Source organism: Schistocerca cancellata, chromosome 5, assembly GCF_023864275.1.
Source record: "Schistocerca cancellata isolate TAMUIC-IGC-003103 chromosome 5, iqSchCanc2.1, whole genome shotgun sequence".
NCBI lineage: Eukaryota > Metazoa > Arthropoda > Insecta > Orthoptera > Acrididae > Schistocerca > Schistocerca cancellata.
The window spans coordinates 241526828-241544199 of NC_064630.1; the positions used below are offsets into that span (position 1 = coordinate 241526828).

The window sequence follows — 17372 nt, forward strand, 5'->3', positions numbered from 1 at the left end:
ACCTGGTTCCTAAATCTCTGTCTTACCATTATATAATCTATCTGATACCTTCTAGTATCTCCAGGATTCTTCCATGTATACAACCTTCTTTCATGATTCTTGAACCAAGTGTCAGCTAGGATTAAGTTATGCTCTGTGCAAAATTCTACCAGACGGCTTCCTCTTTCATTTCTTACCCCCAATCCATATTCACCTACTATGTTTCCTTCTCTCCCTTTTGCTACTCTCGAATTCCAGTCACCCATGACTATTAAATTTTCGTCTCCCTTCACTACCTGAATAATTTGTTTTATCTCCTCATACATTTCATCGATTTCTACATCATCTGCAGAGCTAGCTGGCGTATAAACTTGTACTACTGTAGTAGGCGTGGGCTTCGTGTCTATCTTGCCCACAATAATGCGTTCACTATGCTGTTTGTAGTATCTTACCCGCACTCCTATTTTTTTATTCATTATTAAACCTACTGCTGCATTACCCCTATTTGATTTTGTATTTATAACCCGGTATCCACCTGACAAAAAGTCTTGTTCCTCCTGCCATCGAACTTCACTAATTCCCACTATATCTAACTTTAACCTATCCATTCCCCTTTTTAAATTTTCTAACCTACCTGCCCGATTAAGGGATCTTACATTCCACGCTCCGATCCGTAGAACGCCAGTTTTCTTTCTCCTGATAACGACGTCCTCCTGAGTAGTCCCCGCCCGGTGATCCGAATGGGGGACTATTTTACCTCCGAAATATTTTACCCAAGAGGATGCCATCATCATTTAACCATACAGTAAAGCTGCATGCCCTCGGGAAAAATTACGGCTGTAGTTACCCCTTGCTTTCAGCCGTTCGCAGTACCAGCACAGCAAGGCCGTTTTGGTTAGTGTTACAAGGCCAGATCAGTCAATCATCCAGACTGTTGCCCCTGCAACTACTGAAAAGGCTACTGCCCCTCTTCAGGAACCACACGTTTGTCTGGCCTCTCATCAGATACCCCTCCGTTGTGGTTGCACCAACGGTATGGCCATCTGTATCGCTGAGGTACGCAAGCCTCCCTACCAATGGCAAAGTTCATCGTTCATTGGGGGGGGGGGGGGGGGTGGCTAGTAAATTTGAGGGAGATGTAATATCATGGGATACAGGAGTCATTAACACATGCAAAATATATAATGACTTCGTACAGGCATTCTTGAATCAATACTGGTCTAGGAGCACACAAAACAGAGCGACAGATGAAGTATTTGTGAACGGTAGGGTTTGATGGTGAAAAAGACATCATTATACCACAAACGGGTTACACGTCTCCGTTACTGAGGGCTCTAACGCACGCTTGAGTGGTGCTGTTTGACCTGGGTGTAAGCTTATTCGAATCCTGGTGGTGGAAAAAATGTTCACTGCCAGTGTTTGGCCAGCAATAGGAAGAGAGGTAGAGGCATAGAGTCCCTTGTCACCAGACTTCATGCCAGTGTCCTGATTTAAATAGTAAACCTCTCTGCAGTGTCTCGTGAAGTGAGGGCATGTGGCCCTTTTGATGGTGATCAGGCAATTGGATGGGGACGTTAAGCTTGGTTGCCCACTTGGTGCTAGTGCAAGGAGTGGGTTATATGCTGGCACCGGGCTTCATTCTCTCCCTTCTATCGTCATCATACAGCACAAACATTATTCTAAACTCCACACTTACACAGACGCAATGCATGTAGTATTAAAAAAGTTGTAATGGAGCACGCTGCAAATTAAATAAAATACAACAGATAGGAGTAGGATACTAGAAGGGTCTGTACTGAAGTTCATCGACGTCAAGGCATCAATAAACGTAGTAGACTTCTTCTGTCAGAGGGTACTAGCAAGAAAAGGACAAAGATACACTGCATCTGTCTATATCGGACAAAGCTGTCAGTTCAGTTCTAAGAAGCATCATAGTGGGGTAAGTTATGTGGATGAATTTGAGTAGGTTGTGAATGGAGTACTTCATTCCACCACGGAAGTACCGCCCAACAATTATTAGGTGAAATGTCAATCAATTGTTGGACATGAAAAAGTATTATGAATAAAATACTTCGGAGAGCAATTGCGTTGTTTGCTTTGCCAGGTGGCGTAAGTTAAGAGCCAGCATTACTTCATTTTTCCTTCAAGCTATTACTTCTTCCACTTTGATCGTTCTGGACTAAATCTGTCACTTTAATTTTCTTCGCTATTAAAAGAGCTAAAAGCTAGGATGAAAACAAAATACACTGGATACAACCAAAACACAGAAGCAACAATTAAATGATCCCAAGTAACCCAGCAGAACAAACATCTGCAAAGCACAGGTGAAAATAAATAAACAAAGGATATTTGACAGTACTTGTATAGGCCAGAATACAAGAAGCTATAGATCCGAAGACAAGAGAACAAAAAATAAAGTTGCATAAAAAAACATACTGTATTTCAGCCAAACATGTCAAACAACAAGTGCCGACAGCAAATTGTACAGCAGGAAAAAAAATTTTAATATAAAAAGTACTAGGATATTATTACAGAATGGGTGGATATAAGATTAAGGTACATAATAATATTAATAAGCAGCACAAGAAGAGGATTGTGCTAATCTGGGTAAGTGCATCTGACGAAATTCGGAAGAATGGAGGATTAGGTGGCGAAACAAAGCGACAGCATGTACATCGTCTCGAAATAGGATGAACTGAAAGTTGCGTTAAACTAAATAGATAAATGTTTCATGAGTATGACTTAATAAGCCGAAGTGATTTCTGCTGAAATACATATTAGACCATGATAGGAAAGGTTTATTGAGAAGTACGGATAATTAGTAGGCGACAAGCTTGTCAGCCAATGGATTATGATGTTTGAGATTAATAAGGCGATTTGTAAGTCGGCCAGTGGTTTATGGTATTGAAATGTATATATAAATTGACAAGTTAAGTCCACCAATAGTTAGAGGAAAGGAAAAATTACGTTTATAGGCGAAGTGCTTTCCACCAACTGTTTGTGAAATATGATGAAGTAGACACATATTATTGACATATGAAAGGCACAATAAGAATTATGAGGATCTCATAAAGAATGTAAACGTGGTAACTTGCTACACATAAGTTGGATAGGAGACAGCGTAAGCTAATGTTATGCACTTGAGCTAAATAATAGGTAAAAAAGAAGAAGCTATACGTATGAGAAGAATACATCATAAGAATAAACGTTGGTAGACAGGTATACAAATAACATATGAAATTGGTTCCACTGACAGTGTTGGTAGTGACAACAATAACATGTGTGTAGACGAAGTCTAAGAAACTCATATTGTTGAGTGAAGCAATGTCATTGTAACTGAGTATTGGTTTGGATTTAATTAAAGGAAAGCATTAGCATTGTTCTCCTAATATATTTTTGAATCGCATTTGTATATCTGAGAGAAAGCAACCTCATGCCATGGCCATGACTAAAACGTAAATAATTAATATTTTTAAGAAGTATGTAAGAAAAGTAATCCTAAATGTCACTTAATTACGAAATAAGATATATTAGGGAAACAAGTACGTAAAGATGCTTTTGGAATAATGAGTCAATTGGGCGAGTAATACTGCAGAATGAAACAGCTGATATGGCTTCTAGCCGCCTGCTGATAAATCACGAGAGAGAGTGCTCTGGAAAACAGCATGAGTCATACATATAACGGGTCACTAGCGGCAGATGGTTGCTAGCAGCAAAGACGCTCGTAGTATGGTGACGAGCAGTGCCCTCATAGTAAACAAACAATTGTGGTGTTTGAATGTCACACAGCCACACTTAAACAAAAACAACAATAATAAGAAGTATTTATTTATATTCGTGTATAAATATCATGTGTGTATTCCAGGTTTTACTCAGAATTACGAAAAAACTAATCTAAGGTATTTTGTATTGTTACATGGAATGGTATTGTTCCTGTATACTGACATTGGAGACAGAAGGTTGGACTGACTGTTAGTGAATCAGTGACCAGATGGGCAAATCTTAAGACATGGTATGTGAAACCACACCTCATTCAACTGAATTATGCCTATGTGTTGCTGTTGTAGGTTGTCCGTATCTCTTTATCGCAGCTGTGTGAATGCAAATTTGATCCATCGTGTCCACGTCCATATGAAATGTACATAAAGCTTTTTGTTTCTCCTCGATTCAGTGAGATGTCTGTTTAAGGAAACGTTGAACTATGAAAAGGGCTGGAGTGAGCCGCTATGTAAATGGTGATGAGAGGGTAAAGACATCTGAATGATGCAAATATTTTTTGTTTAAAAAAGTAGCTGAAAGGATGACAAAGCTTCCATAGCAGAGTATTCCTGTAAAAATTTCTTTTGTGGTGTTTCCTGTGACATGCGTGTTTCTGACAGAAATCACATATAATTAAGTGAAATAATAGGTTAATAATATACTGCTCACAATCTTTGAGAGCAAAATAACTCACATTGTATAACTAGTATTAATACATTGATGGTATGTCGACGTAATGGGTATATTATTAGTATTAAAAGATGTGTCTAACTTTCAAATATTTGGGGTGTAAGGTTATAGATAAATATTGAGAATAACATGTTTTTAATACAAAATTATTAATTATCATTATCAAATCATGATAAACAACTTTATTTTTAAAAATAGGATCTAGATATCAGATTAGTGGGATAGCATGGCTATTTAGAGATACTCAAAATTCGTCAAGTTTACTTGTTTCCAAACTGAGCGTTATTTTCGAAGACTCCCAGGTTTTGAAAATCTGAGAAGGAAGAGGTTGTGTAATATTTCTGGCTTTAGCAGCCATCATAAAGTGAAGAAAAGCAACATTTCAGCATAAAAAAAAATCATCATTACAGAGCAATGAAATTTTGGGAACACGTTTCTCTAGATAACATACTGAAGTGATTAATATTACATTATAACAGGTTAATGTGAGCGAGTGTGAAATGCTGGTACATTAATAACCTCTGTAACAGCCAGAATGTTGAATGCAAGCATGCATGCAATGTGTTGTACAGTTGCCGGATGTCAGTTTGTGGGTCGGTCAGTACAGGGACATTTAATGGCGTTTGTGGATGACGCTGGAGTTGTCGTCCGATTATGCCCCATATGTGCCCGATTGGAGACAGCTCTGGTCATCGAGCAGGCCAAGCAACATGTCGACACCCTTTAGAGCATGTTGGATTGCAACAGCGGTACGCAGGCGAGCGCTACCACGTTGGGAAACACCCCCTGCTATACTGATTATGAATGGCAGCGCAACAGTTCGAATCACCAGACTGAGAGTGTCCGTCCAGATAGCTGAGTGGTCAGCGTGACGGATTGCCCGGGTTCTATTCCCGGCTGGGTGGGAGAGTATCTCCGCTCAGGGACTGGTTGTTGTGTTGCCTTCATCATCATTTCATCTTCATCCGGCTCGCAGGTCGGCCAATGTGGCGTCTAATGTAATAAGACCCGCACCGAGGCGGCCGGACCTACCCCGTAAAGCCGTCGGCACACGGGCCGTGCTGTCGAACGTTAACGTTGAGCGTGCCAGGCTCAACGTGCTGCTGAACGCTCAGGAACGATGCGACTTGTGCATACGGTACGTGGGCCACAACGTGGTATACGCGATCGCAACGCACTCCAGCGGCAGTTGAGGAATGTTTCTAGTTCGTAAATGACACTGTTTACTCAACGGGCGCGCGTAAAATTCCCACGTTAGCTCTATTAAAAGGCACATTTCCTACATCGTCGGCGAAAAGGAAAGTACCATGTCCAATCAGTAAGAACACAGGCTTATTCCATTATTCCATTACAAACAGTGCGGCAAAAATCTGGAATACTTCTCCGCATAAGATAAACATTATTTCATCATTCCCACATTTTAGTAAAACCCCAAGGTCAGTCTTACTTGATCACTGTTCCTACCCAGTATCAAAATCTCTGCAACATGTGAATTACGAAGCGTAGAAGAAAAAGGAGCAAAATATCTTTATACAAGTAGCACAAGCTGACCCGTAGATTAAGCCAATCGAATGAAGTCACCCCTCAGAAAAAGGTGAACTTATATTTACATAACATCAAATGTTATAGCATATACTTATATCAAACTAATAATAAAGTATCAGAACGTAATAAAAACGCGAATGTTAGGGAAAAAAATTTGAAAGTATTAAGACGCGAACCACCGCCCCAACAAGAACTCATGACTGGACAGAGACACTCGTGCTAAAAACGTTAACCGTAGATAATTGTTACTAATTGAAATTTAACTATAACAAATTCTACCAAGAACTACGCGTTTTGGGTGTATCTTCAGTGTGTCGCTGCCTTCAAATAGCCTACTGTCATAATACGCAAGTTACAATAATTCTTTTGTCACGAATACGATGTTTCTCATTATTTTATTGGAACGAATCACACAACTAACAACTGGTTTTCCAGTGATTCTCAATTTGCTGGTGTTCAGAAAAGGCATATATACGAATAGGCTTGAAATGAGTGCCAATATGGCGCCTCACAACTCTATACTGAAGGAAGACGCAGCGCGTGTGACGTAGGTGGCGCGGTGCCATCTCATTGGTCAACGCTCAGACGCACGCTCAGAATATCTGACATGCCAGATATTGTTCTGTACGTTCGGAAAGACGCCCGAACGTGCTATTCCACGCTATGACGTCAGAAACTCGGCACGCTCAAGGCTCAACGTTCGGATGCACGGTCCGTGTGCCGACGGCCGCCAAACGCTCGTTTCCATTACCAGACTGACACACGTTTTGCAGTTAAACTGCGTTGGACAACCACGAGAGTGCTCCTGCTGTCATACGAAATCGCACCCCAGAACATAACTACAGGTTTAGGTCCAGGGTGTCAAGCCCGCAGATAGAATGGTTGCAGGCCCTCATCTGGCCTCCTAATCAACACACGGCCATCACTGGCACCGAGACAGAACCAGATTTCATCATAAAACACAACAAACCTCCACTCTGCCCTCCAACCAGCTTTCGCTTGACGCACTTTAGTCGGAAACGGCGGTGGTGTGGAGTCAGTGAAGTGCACACTACAGGGCGTCTGGCTCGGAGCTGTCCATGAAGCAGCCAATTTATAACAGTTCGCTTTTTCACTGTAGTGCCAAGTGCCGCTCAAATTGCTGCTGGAGATACAGTACGATGCGCCAGAGCCACACGCCGAACACGATGGTCTTCCCTCTCAGTGGTGCCACGTGGCCTTCGGGAGCCCGGTCTTCTTGCGACAGTAGATTCTCGCGACCACGGCTGCCAACAACCATGTACAGGGGTTACATTCCTGCCAAGTCCTTCTGCAATATCGCAGAAGAAACGTCCAGTCTCAAAGGTAACTAACGCTCACGGCCGTCTTTAAAACAAACCTGATATATGCATTCTCATTGTGGCATTACTAGTGCCACTCTTATACGACTGGCGCGAGATTTGAATAGACATCATCTTTCAGATGTAAATGCCTACCAATTTGCTTTTACGTCACACGACTCTTGCCTGGTGTTGCGATTTTTCTCCACCATATGGATATGACGTAATCAGTGGTGTGAGGTACCAGTAGCAGATGGTACCACTTCGCGGGGAAGACCGCCAGAATTGTAGTCTATCAATATGATAGGCGGCGCACCAAAATGCTAATTTTCTGTCATTAATATTTTAGTAACTGTGCATTAATATTGTGGAATAGGTATCTCTAAATAGCAAGCTACCGCTTACTTATTTCAAAAGTCAGGTCTACTTATAAATCTGAAAACAAAAGATAAGCAAAAAAAAAGGCAGACGATCTTTGTGCGCTGGTCGGTCGTTGTCGGTGGGTCTGTCGAGTGTCCCACGTAGTCTACTCTAATGGGCCAATCGGGCTTAACCGACATCTGTTCTACATCTACATCTACATTTATACTCCGCAAGCCACCCAACGGTGTGTGGCGGAGGGCACTTTACGTGCCACTGTCATTACCTCCCTTTCCTGTTCCAGTCGCGTATGGTTCGCGGGAAGAACGACTGTCTGAAAGCCTCCGTGCGCGCTCTGATCTCTCTAATTTCACATTCGTGATCTCCCCGGGAGGTATAAGTAGGGGGAAGCAATATATTCGATACCTCATCCAGAAACGCACCCTCTCGAAACCTGACGAGCAAGCTATACCGCGATGCAGAGCGCCTCTCTTGCAGAGTCTGCAAGAGTTATGCTTAGCCAATGGCGTAATCGAGATGCGGTACGGAGAGACATATGGTCAGCATAGCACTCTCTGTGACCGGCCGGAGTGGCCGAGCGGTTCTAGGCGCTACAGTCTGCTATGGTCGCAGGTTCGAATCCTGCCTCGGGCATGGGTGTGTGTAATGTCCTTAGGTTAATTAGGTTTAAGTAGTTCTAAGTTCTAGGAGACGGATGACCTCAGCAGTTAAGTCCCATAGTGCTCAGAGCCATTTGAACCATTCTGAACTCTCTGTGTCATGCTTAGTCAATGGCGTAATCGGGATGCGGTAAGGAGAGACGCATGGTCTCATACCACTCTCTCGGCCGTTATCCTTGGTAATCAGTTGGCATTACGAGGCTGAGTGCATCCCGTTCTTGACCTCTAACCAAGGAAAAATCACAATCAGTACCGAGAATCGAAACCGGCTCGTGCCAACCAAAAGCCAACCGCTGATTTGGAGACTATCGCCAATCACTGACAAGCAGGCTAGACGACCAGCAGCTTCTTTCCTACCCTCCCCCTTCCGTCTATCCGATTATATTCTAGAGCCAACAACCAGAAGAATTTTATACATCATGACACCGGCCGAAGAAGCCTACGTATTTATGTCACTTTTTGCTGGACCGTGAATAATTTTTGAGAGCACAAGTTAAACATTTTAACTGCCAGTAGACTGCGTTATCAGTGATTCATTTTGGGCGACTGTACGAACTTTAACCCTGTTTGAGGGATTTAAGATAGCTGTGAACTGTAATTATTGCTGCAGTTGATTTGCACGTATTCAAGATAACAGACTTTAATTTTACATCATTGGGGATAGTGGGAAACAGCGCTTTCAGTCTTTGAATGTTTGCTATTGATCTTCGTGAATTATTGGGCAGTTACATGAATTTTGCTCACGTGTGCTCCTTTATTCACTGCTTGCTCGCACTGTGGAATGCCAAAAAATGGAGTAATAATCAACATTAATAATTATTTAATCGTTTTTTCTTCGGGTTCAACAATTTATGTGAGGCCACAATTCACACATGAGTGAACATCATTCAGTAAACATTTATTTGGTTTTAAACATGATCCTGTAGTTTCATCGACATAATTAATCCTATGGGATTTATCCAGTAATTTTTACCTACTTATACATTGTATCCCGAAAAAAAACGACAAACTTTAGGGACAGGTTCCTTATACAGAAATAAATAAGAAATGTCTTAGTAAACATGGGCTCTAAAAGGCATACCTTACGAGGTATGAGCACTTGTTTACCTTCGATACTGTGAAACAGATCTCTTTTGCTGCAAGGTCCTTGATTTCCATATTTTGGGCGGAAGAAGAACTGAACAAAACAAGAAAAAAATGTCCAGTAAACTTGTAGTCTAAAATGCATGCTTTAAGAGCTATGAGCACTTGTTCATCTTCGCTAGAGTGAAACACATCTCTTGTACTGATTCAAATGGTTCAAATGGCTCTGAGCACTATGGGACTTAATATCTGTGGTCATCAGTCCCCTAGAACTTAGAACGACTTAAACCTAACTAACCTAAGGACATCACACACATCCATGCCCGAGGCAGGATTCGAACCTGCGACAGTAGCAGTCGCGCGGTTCCGGACTGAGCGCCTAGAACCGCTAGACCACCGCGGCCGGCATCTCTTGTACTGAATAAGCGCTCATAGCACTTAAGGCATGCACTTTAGAGCCCATATTTACTAGTCAATGTTTTCATGTTTTGGTCCGTACTACCTCCTCCCAAAATGTGAAAAGCAAAGAGCCTGCAGTAGAAGAGGTGTGTTTCACAGTGTCGAAGATGAGCACGTGTTCATACCTCTTAAGGCACGTGCTTTAGAGCGCTTGTTCACTAGTCCGCAGGTCGTGGTCGTGCGGTAGCGTTTTCGCTTCCCGCGCCCGGGTACCCGGGTTCGATTCCCGGCGGGGTTAGGTGTTTTCTCTGCCTCGTGATGACTGGATGTTGTCCTTAGGTTAGTTAGGTTTAAGTAGTTCTAAATTCTAGGGGACTGATGACCATAGATGTTAAGTCCTATAGTGCTCAGAGCCATTTGAACCATTTTTGAACCTTGTTTACTAGATATTTTTTCTTGTTTTGGTGTAAGGAATCTTCCCCTAAAGTTTGTTGGTGTTTTTTCGGGGCATCATGTATATACAGTGTGTACATAAAATCTGAGAACACTTTCAATTATTTATTGCACAGTAGACATATCATACATATGTTATTTTGAAGAGAAACCCTGAAAGTTTTTTTTCATGTATACCGCCACAGCTTCGTTCGGTAATTTGCCGATCGTCAACGCTAGTCGCAAACATGGCGAGTTCAGGTGCGGAGCGAGCTTTCTGTGTGTTGGAGTTCGACAGAAACAAGTGTGCTAAAGCTGTTCAACTTATGTTTAGAACCAAGTACAGCAAGAAGCCGCCAACAAGGAAGGCCATTTACCACTGCCACGTGACGCCCCAAAGGTAAATGTTTTTTGTGCCTTGTCACGTCGAAAAGTGTACGGGCCATTCTTCTTCGCCGAGAGCACTATCACTAGATATTCCTACTTGGACATGCTGCAACAATGGCTGATGCCTCAAATTCAGTCGGACTCTCTGTTCATATTTCAACAGGATGGGGCTCCACCCCATTTTCATCGTGAAGTTCGTGGGTACCTGAACACGGAGCTGCCGCATCGATGGATCGGCCGTGCTACAGAGGGGGACAGCTGTTTCATGAAATGGCGTCCCCCATCGCCAGATCACACTCCGTGTGGCTTTTTTCTCTGGAGACACAGTAAAGATCTGATGTATGTACCACCTCTACCACGTGTTGTGGCAGAGCTCCGGGAGAGAATACGGGAAGCGACTGCCGCAGTCGACGATGCCATGCTGGTAGGGGTATGACAAGAATTAGATTACCTTATTGACGTCTGCCAGGTCACTCACGGTTCGTATATAGAATGTTTGTGAAAAGAACTTTCAGAGTTTCTCTTCAAAATGCAATATGTATGACATCTATACAATGTTTAGTTCTTGTGCAATAAATAAATGAAAGTTTTCCCGGACTTTATGTACACCCTGTATTATCCACTGACTTCCCTGTTTACGTGTAATCTTTACGGATCAATTTTGTATTAAATTTGGCGGCTTTGAAGTGACGTTGCACTACCGTCCTATTTGATGACTACGAGTCAGGCCAACGAATTAGGCCGTGCATCGCCCACGCCAATTGCGGCCAATAAAACCAGCGGAGGGGCTCGTAAGACTTGACGGGCAACGCAACAGGAGGAACAACCAAGCCACCGGCAGGGAAGGAAAACGGGGTGGGAGGCAGGATGATCGTCCGTCACGGTGGCTCGTTTCGTGGATTCATCCCAACCTGCTTACTGCTCTTCCGGAAGGCAAGATGACTATCACGAGGAAATGATCGCTACCATTTTCACAAAACAGTTTACCCATTGCTACTACAAAATATTCCCCCGAATTCAGTGGCAATTATGGCGCACTCCCTTGTTCTAGACCAGTGGTCTCCAAACTGTGGCCAGCGGGCCAACACCGGCCCATGAACACCATCAATCCGGCCCGCGTTACTGACTGAGTCACGCATGCTATCCGGTCCGCCGTATTTTTTATTTTATTTTTATTACAGTCGAACCTTGCTAATCGAGCACCTCCGATACTAACGAGTGATTCGCTCAACGAGTAGAAGAAACTGTAAGGAACTTACTCTCTTAATGAACAATGCTTCCCATAAAGATCGTTGAGTGTTATTTTTTTCAGTCTTTTACAAACATTTCAAGAACCGCTTTCTGATATGCTAGAAACGTAGGTTTGCCTTTCCTGAATCTTTCTTCTAAGATAAGTCGTAGGGTCAGTATTGCCTCACGTGTTCCAACATTTCTACGGAATCCAAACTGATCTTCCCCAAGGTCGGCTTCTACCAGTTTTTCCATTCGTCTGTAAACAATTCGCGTTAGTATTTTGCAGCCGTGACTTATTAATCTGACAGTTCGGTAATTTTAACATTATGTCAACACCTGCTTTCTTTGGGATTGGAATTATTATATTCTTCTTGAAGTCTGAGGGTATTTCGCCTGTCTCATACATCTTGCTCACCAAATGGTAGTTTTGTCAGGACTGGCTCTCCTGAGGCCGTCAGTAGTTCTAATGGAATGTTGTCTACTCCCGGGACCTTGTTTCGACCCAGGACTTTCAGTGCTCTGTCAGACTCTTCATGCAGTATCATATCTCCCATTTCATCTTCATCTTCATCTTCTTCCATTTCCATAATACTGTCCTCAAGTACATCGCCCTTGTATAGACCCTCTGTATACTCCTTCCACCTTTCTGCTTTCCCTTCTTTGCTTAGAACTGGGTTTCCGTGTGAACTCTTGATATTCATACAAGTGGTTCTCTTTTCTCCAAAGGTCTCTTTAATTTTCCTGTAGGCAGTACCTATCTTACCCCTACTGAGATGGGCCTCTACATCCTTACATTTGTCCTCTAGCCATCCCTGCTTAGCCATTTTGCACTTCCTGTCGATCTCATTTTTGAGACGTTTGTATTCCTTTTTACCTGTTTCATTTACTGCATTTTTTATATTTTCTCCTTTCATCAATTAAATTCAATATTTCTTCTGTTACCCAAGGATGTCTACTAGCCCTGGTCTTTTTACCTACTTGATCTGTTAATACTTTCGTGAATTTTATTGTGAAGAATGTTTTTTTCTTTTTTTTCGCAGAGAGTAAAAGTGCCGAAAGCGGAAATAAAGTCACGAGCAAAATTATGCAACTGGTCAGACAGTGTCAGTGGAAGACTCTTGCAAAATTCCAGCAATGATGAATGAAAATATTTATCACAATGAATGAAGATATTTATCACAATATTCGCTACATTGCAAATCAGCTATTACCAATTGAAGTTCTGGAGTAAGAGTTTCTATATCGGCGTTAAAAAGATTTTGAAAAATGTTTATATCGTTTGCAATTGCACCAAAATCTGTAAAACGAGACTCAAAATTTATTTTTAAAGTACTCAAACTTTCAGTTCCGAAAACTAGAGGAAATGAAGTCTCTGGCTGCTGACTGAACGTCTGGCGTGTATTGAAACATTTTTGTTTCTGTCTCAACTGAAACAAAACGATATTTTATGTGAGGATTTAATGTGAGTGTACCAATCATGCAGTTCCTGGTTTTTTTCCTTGCAATTTTAAATTAAAGTCGTTGACATGTTTAGTTTCATCTGTATAAAATGGTGGTCTCCATAAGCACTCTTTATTTAGAATCTCCGCCAGAGGACGATTCCTTTCAAACAAGAAAATTTCGATTGCTGTTCGAAGCTCAAAATATCATATCGTAATTTTTCCACAGCTATGCCAGCTAGAGCTGTACATTATCGTAGATCAATTTCTACAATTTCTTCAATAAATTCGCGGGACTGACGATGGTTGAAAGCATGTGATCTTATATAATTAACAGCTGACATGAAAGCTTTAGAATTTCTAACATATCCAAGCATTTTAAGCACAAAAACTATTGATGAATGATGCAATGTACAATATTAATGGTTTTGATCCACCGTCATTTTCTTTCGCCTTTGAACGAGAGCTACATCATCTTTATTTTTTCCACACTTATTTTTACCACAATCAATTGTGATACACCTTAAGTTTCCCCATAGAAATTTGTTTTTCTGGACATCATTTTACACTCCTTTAAAAATTTCTTTCTTGTGAAAGCTACGAACGTCAAGAAGCTCTTCATACACTTCATTATTTTTGTTTATCCCTCGGGTAAAAATTAACGCCTGTGCACTGGATGTAACATCTGTTGACTCATAAAGAGCTAAAGAGAACTACTTTTTAAGTGTTGAGTTTTCTCAGAAAATTGAGTTAATACGTTCTCAGGAATAACATTTACTCTTCAAGCCACAGTGTTTGCTGACAAACTGATGTTTTTAAATAAATTAGCCTTTTTTGGACACTGCTTCAACCGATACAATCTTGCCTGTATTAATTTGGAGTCTGTAAATGATTTTTCATGTTTTGCTATTGAGTGAGCCGTGTGGAAATTAGCAAGAGTTGCTGCTTCTTGTTTTACATTTACTGTCTTAAACAATATTTACTGAGACACACATATTTCTAACAGTTCGTTTTATATTGTATTCTCTGAAAATAGGTATAGTTTCTTTGCAGATTATACACGTTGGCCTTATTACTTGACTCAAACACGAAATACTGATGTGTCCATCACTCTTTAAAATGTAGGCACTCACTATCCGTTTCTTTTTCATAATTAAAAAACCACACAAAAGGGATGTAACTGCAAGTCAAAATGATGCCAATTAATTGTGTTATGAGCAAGGGTTCTGAATAAAGAACTGCATTTGATTCGTCTTTAAGCCAATTTTAATTAAATTAAATACTCACTGTTTCTTCACTAAGGAACTGTAGAAACAAAACACACTAGTCCCACTATAATTTGCTTCTCATGTTGCACAAGTTGCCGCTACCACCAAGATAGTGCTGTACTACAGCATTTAACTTCTCTGCTCTCCGGAAGACCTCGCTACTACATATTTAGCATTGTCGGAAGTAGTCGCAACAGTACGTAAAATGAAACACGCGCATCGTTTATCACCGTAGTAATGAAATGACATGGCCACTTGCCCGTAATTGCTAACAGAAATTGCGGAGTGAAGTCCATCCCCGCTCCCTGTGCTACAGATATCTCTATCACCGTCCAGTCCTGAAACGAAAATTTGCGCGTAATTCAACACTACGGTATGTTAGTATGACGCACAGTAGACTGTCCATCCTTTCTTGACCATGCCAGCGATGACCGCTGGGAACGAAAGGGTTATCGCTATTGCCGCCCTATGGCGGGGAATGTTGTGGTGGGAAGACATCTCGCTGTACTGATACCATATGCAGCTCGTGCTACGTCTTGGTCACTTGCTGTGATGTTAGTGACGCACAGAAGTAACAAGTTTTCGTGAAAGCACATTACGACCTTCACTAGTGGTATTTATTTGTAGCACTGCATATGAAATGAAATTAAGGCCGCAGTTCAAGGTCAGGCAATAAGCAGTTCACTACGTAATGACTACTAAGGTGCTACGCAGTGTCAGCTCTTTAAGAATGGCAGCAGTGGTAAGGGTCACGAAATATTCTGACTTGTTCCGAGGAGTTCCGAACAGTACTAGGATATCAGGCCTCATGAAAACTTAGACACACTGAGCTAGGTCTTGGCCCTTGGGCCTTAGTGGAAGACCCAGTATGTCCCTTAGGCTAAAATGCTTGGAGACCATTGTGCTAGCCAAAGTTCCGACGATACTGTGGAAGAAAGCAGATATTTTTCTCTGGGTACAGAGGAACATTCCAGCGGAGAAAATTAATTGAACCTGGTACGAATGAGGCGGGCGTAATGGAACTTATAAACCTGCACAAAAAAACACGCTACCATGTAGCAAAAAAGGACATAGTGTAATCAAGTTTTCTCCATCCGTATCGCGCTGAGTTAAATCCGTTTGAACTCACGTGGATCCAGATGAAAAATTTTGTTTCAAGAAAAATGTTCAGTATTGTAGAAATGATGACGAAGAACCTGTTACAAACGTTATCTCAGAAAACTAGTCTCGAGTTGTGAGCCATACCGAAAAGGCAGTCGAAGAAACAGGACCCGTGATGGATTGCTGGAGGAACAAATCGAATAAACGGTTATTTCTGTCAGCTTCGGCAGCAGTTCCGGATTCCAGAAAGACGACAGCGACATTTCTTACCTTGGAGTCGCGCAGCTTATACCATAATCGTGATTATTAATAAAATGTTTATTGGCGTGAGTTTATTAATTAATACAACTTTAACACCTGAAAATGTAAATAATATTTTCATGAAAATTAGGTAACTGGTTCTCCGCAAATGTACTGTCACTGCATTTAGATAAGGCACAATACATGCAATTCATTACTGAGCAAAGCCTGTCTACACTGTGGCGACTGGTCTATAGTTGATGAATGACATGCATGAAACCTCTCAGGCAGGTACTAGTACTCATCTGTTAATCTGCTGTCCCGAGACCGTGAGGAGTTCTTCATTTGGTAATGTTTCATTGCCTAATTGTCAGTTTAATTTAAAGAAAAGGGACAGTGGGAAAGCTACTGAATAATGATGGCCAGTAAATGCATTGAATTTGTATAAAGCATCCACAACACTGGATGGCTTGCTGTGGGACAAGGAATGATACAAACAAAAAAAAGAAACCACAGCAAACACAACGAAAATCTAAACGAGAATAGATCAAGAACGACAGATGGTCATGAAGCGTGAGAACCGAGGTGCGAATTAGAATCTTATCGTACTGGAGCATAAACAAAATGCGGTGATTGTCACTGCGAGGCTTGGCGGCAAACGCGTAATTTTGGTTATTAATATTAACTGTTTATGTATGTTTCCAAATAGATTCACGACATTATCCACAATTCCTTGCCATGATTGGAGAAATTTTGAAATCAAGCTCACCTTTTAATTACGGTTTTATATATCGTTGTCAATCACTGGCCGACTAAACCCGCCAACTAGGAACGCGCCCTGTGCAGGCAGGTGCAAAACTCGGAAGCAGCTCCACAAGGCAGTTTAAAACGAAGTTTCGGGCAGCACACACAGGCAGTTTTCGGCTAATATTCTGGCAGACAACATATACTAAATGCAAGTGCATATTTCATATTGACCATCATAATTGAAAGCATCATCAGGCCCCAGAAAACCTTTATGTGCGATCTCACGTGTGTGCGATCTCGTGTAGTCACTTAAAGTCCTGCGGAAACTTTTTTAATAAAAACAATGTAGCATCCTTTTTATTAGGAACCGTTCATTGACGTAGATGGTTGGTTGGATGATTTTTTTGGGGGGCAGGGGGGGCAAACAGCGAGGTCATCGGTTCCATCTGGTTAGGGGAGGTTCGGGAAGGGGGGAAGGAAGTTGGACATGCCCTTTCAAAGAAACCATCCCGGCATTTGCCTGAAGCGACTTTTTTTTTATCATCAGTCTACTGACTGGTTTGATGCGGCCCGCCACGAAGAACTTCAAACGTATCTCGTCATTCCTTAGTACTTCCGTATCCCACTTCTTTGCGTATTGATTCTTCCTGACTAATGTCTTGAACTTCAGCCTACTCTTCATCACTACTATATCGTGATCTGAGTCTATAT

General features: G+C 41.7%; 1 protein-coding gene across 3 annotated transcripts in view; it reads right to left on the minus strand.

Moving 5' to 3' along the window:
* The window catches only part of LOC126187822 (probable cytochrome P450 301a1, mitochondrial), a 357451-nt gene that overhangs the window by 275362 nt on the left and 64717 nt on the right, over nucleotides 1–17372 (minus strand). Inside the window, exon 1 of one of the 3 annotated variants that reach the window (XM_049929116.1) lies at nucleotides 14593–14953. The exons of the other annotated variants lie outside the window; for them this stretch is intronic. The gene's annotated coding sequence lies outside the window, so the exon portion shown is untranslated. Of the gene's footprint in view, nucleotides 1–14592; nucleotides 14954–17372 lie in introns of those variants that run through there. 3 annotated transcript variants of the gene reach the window in all.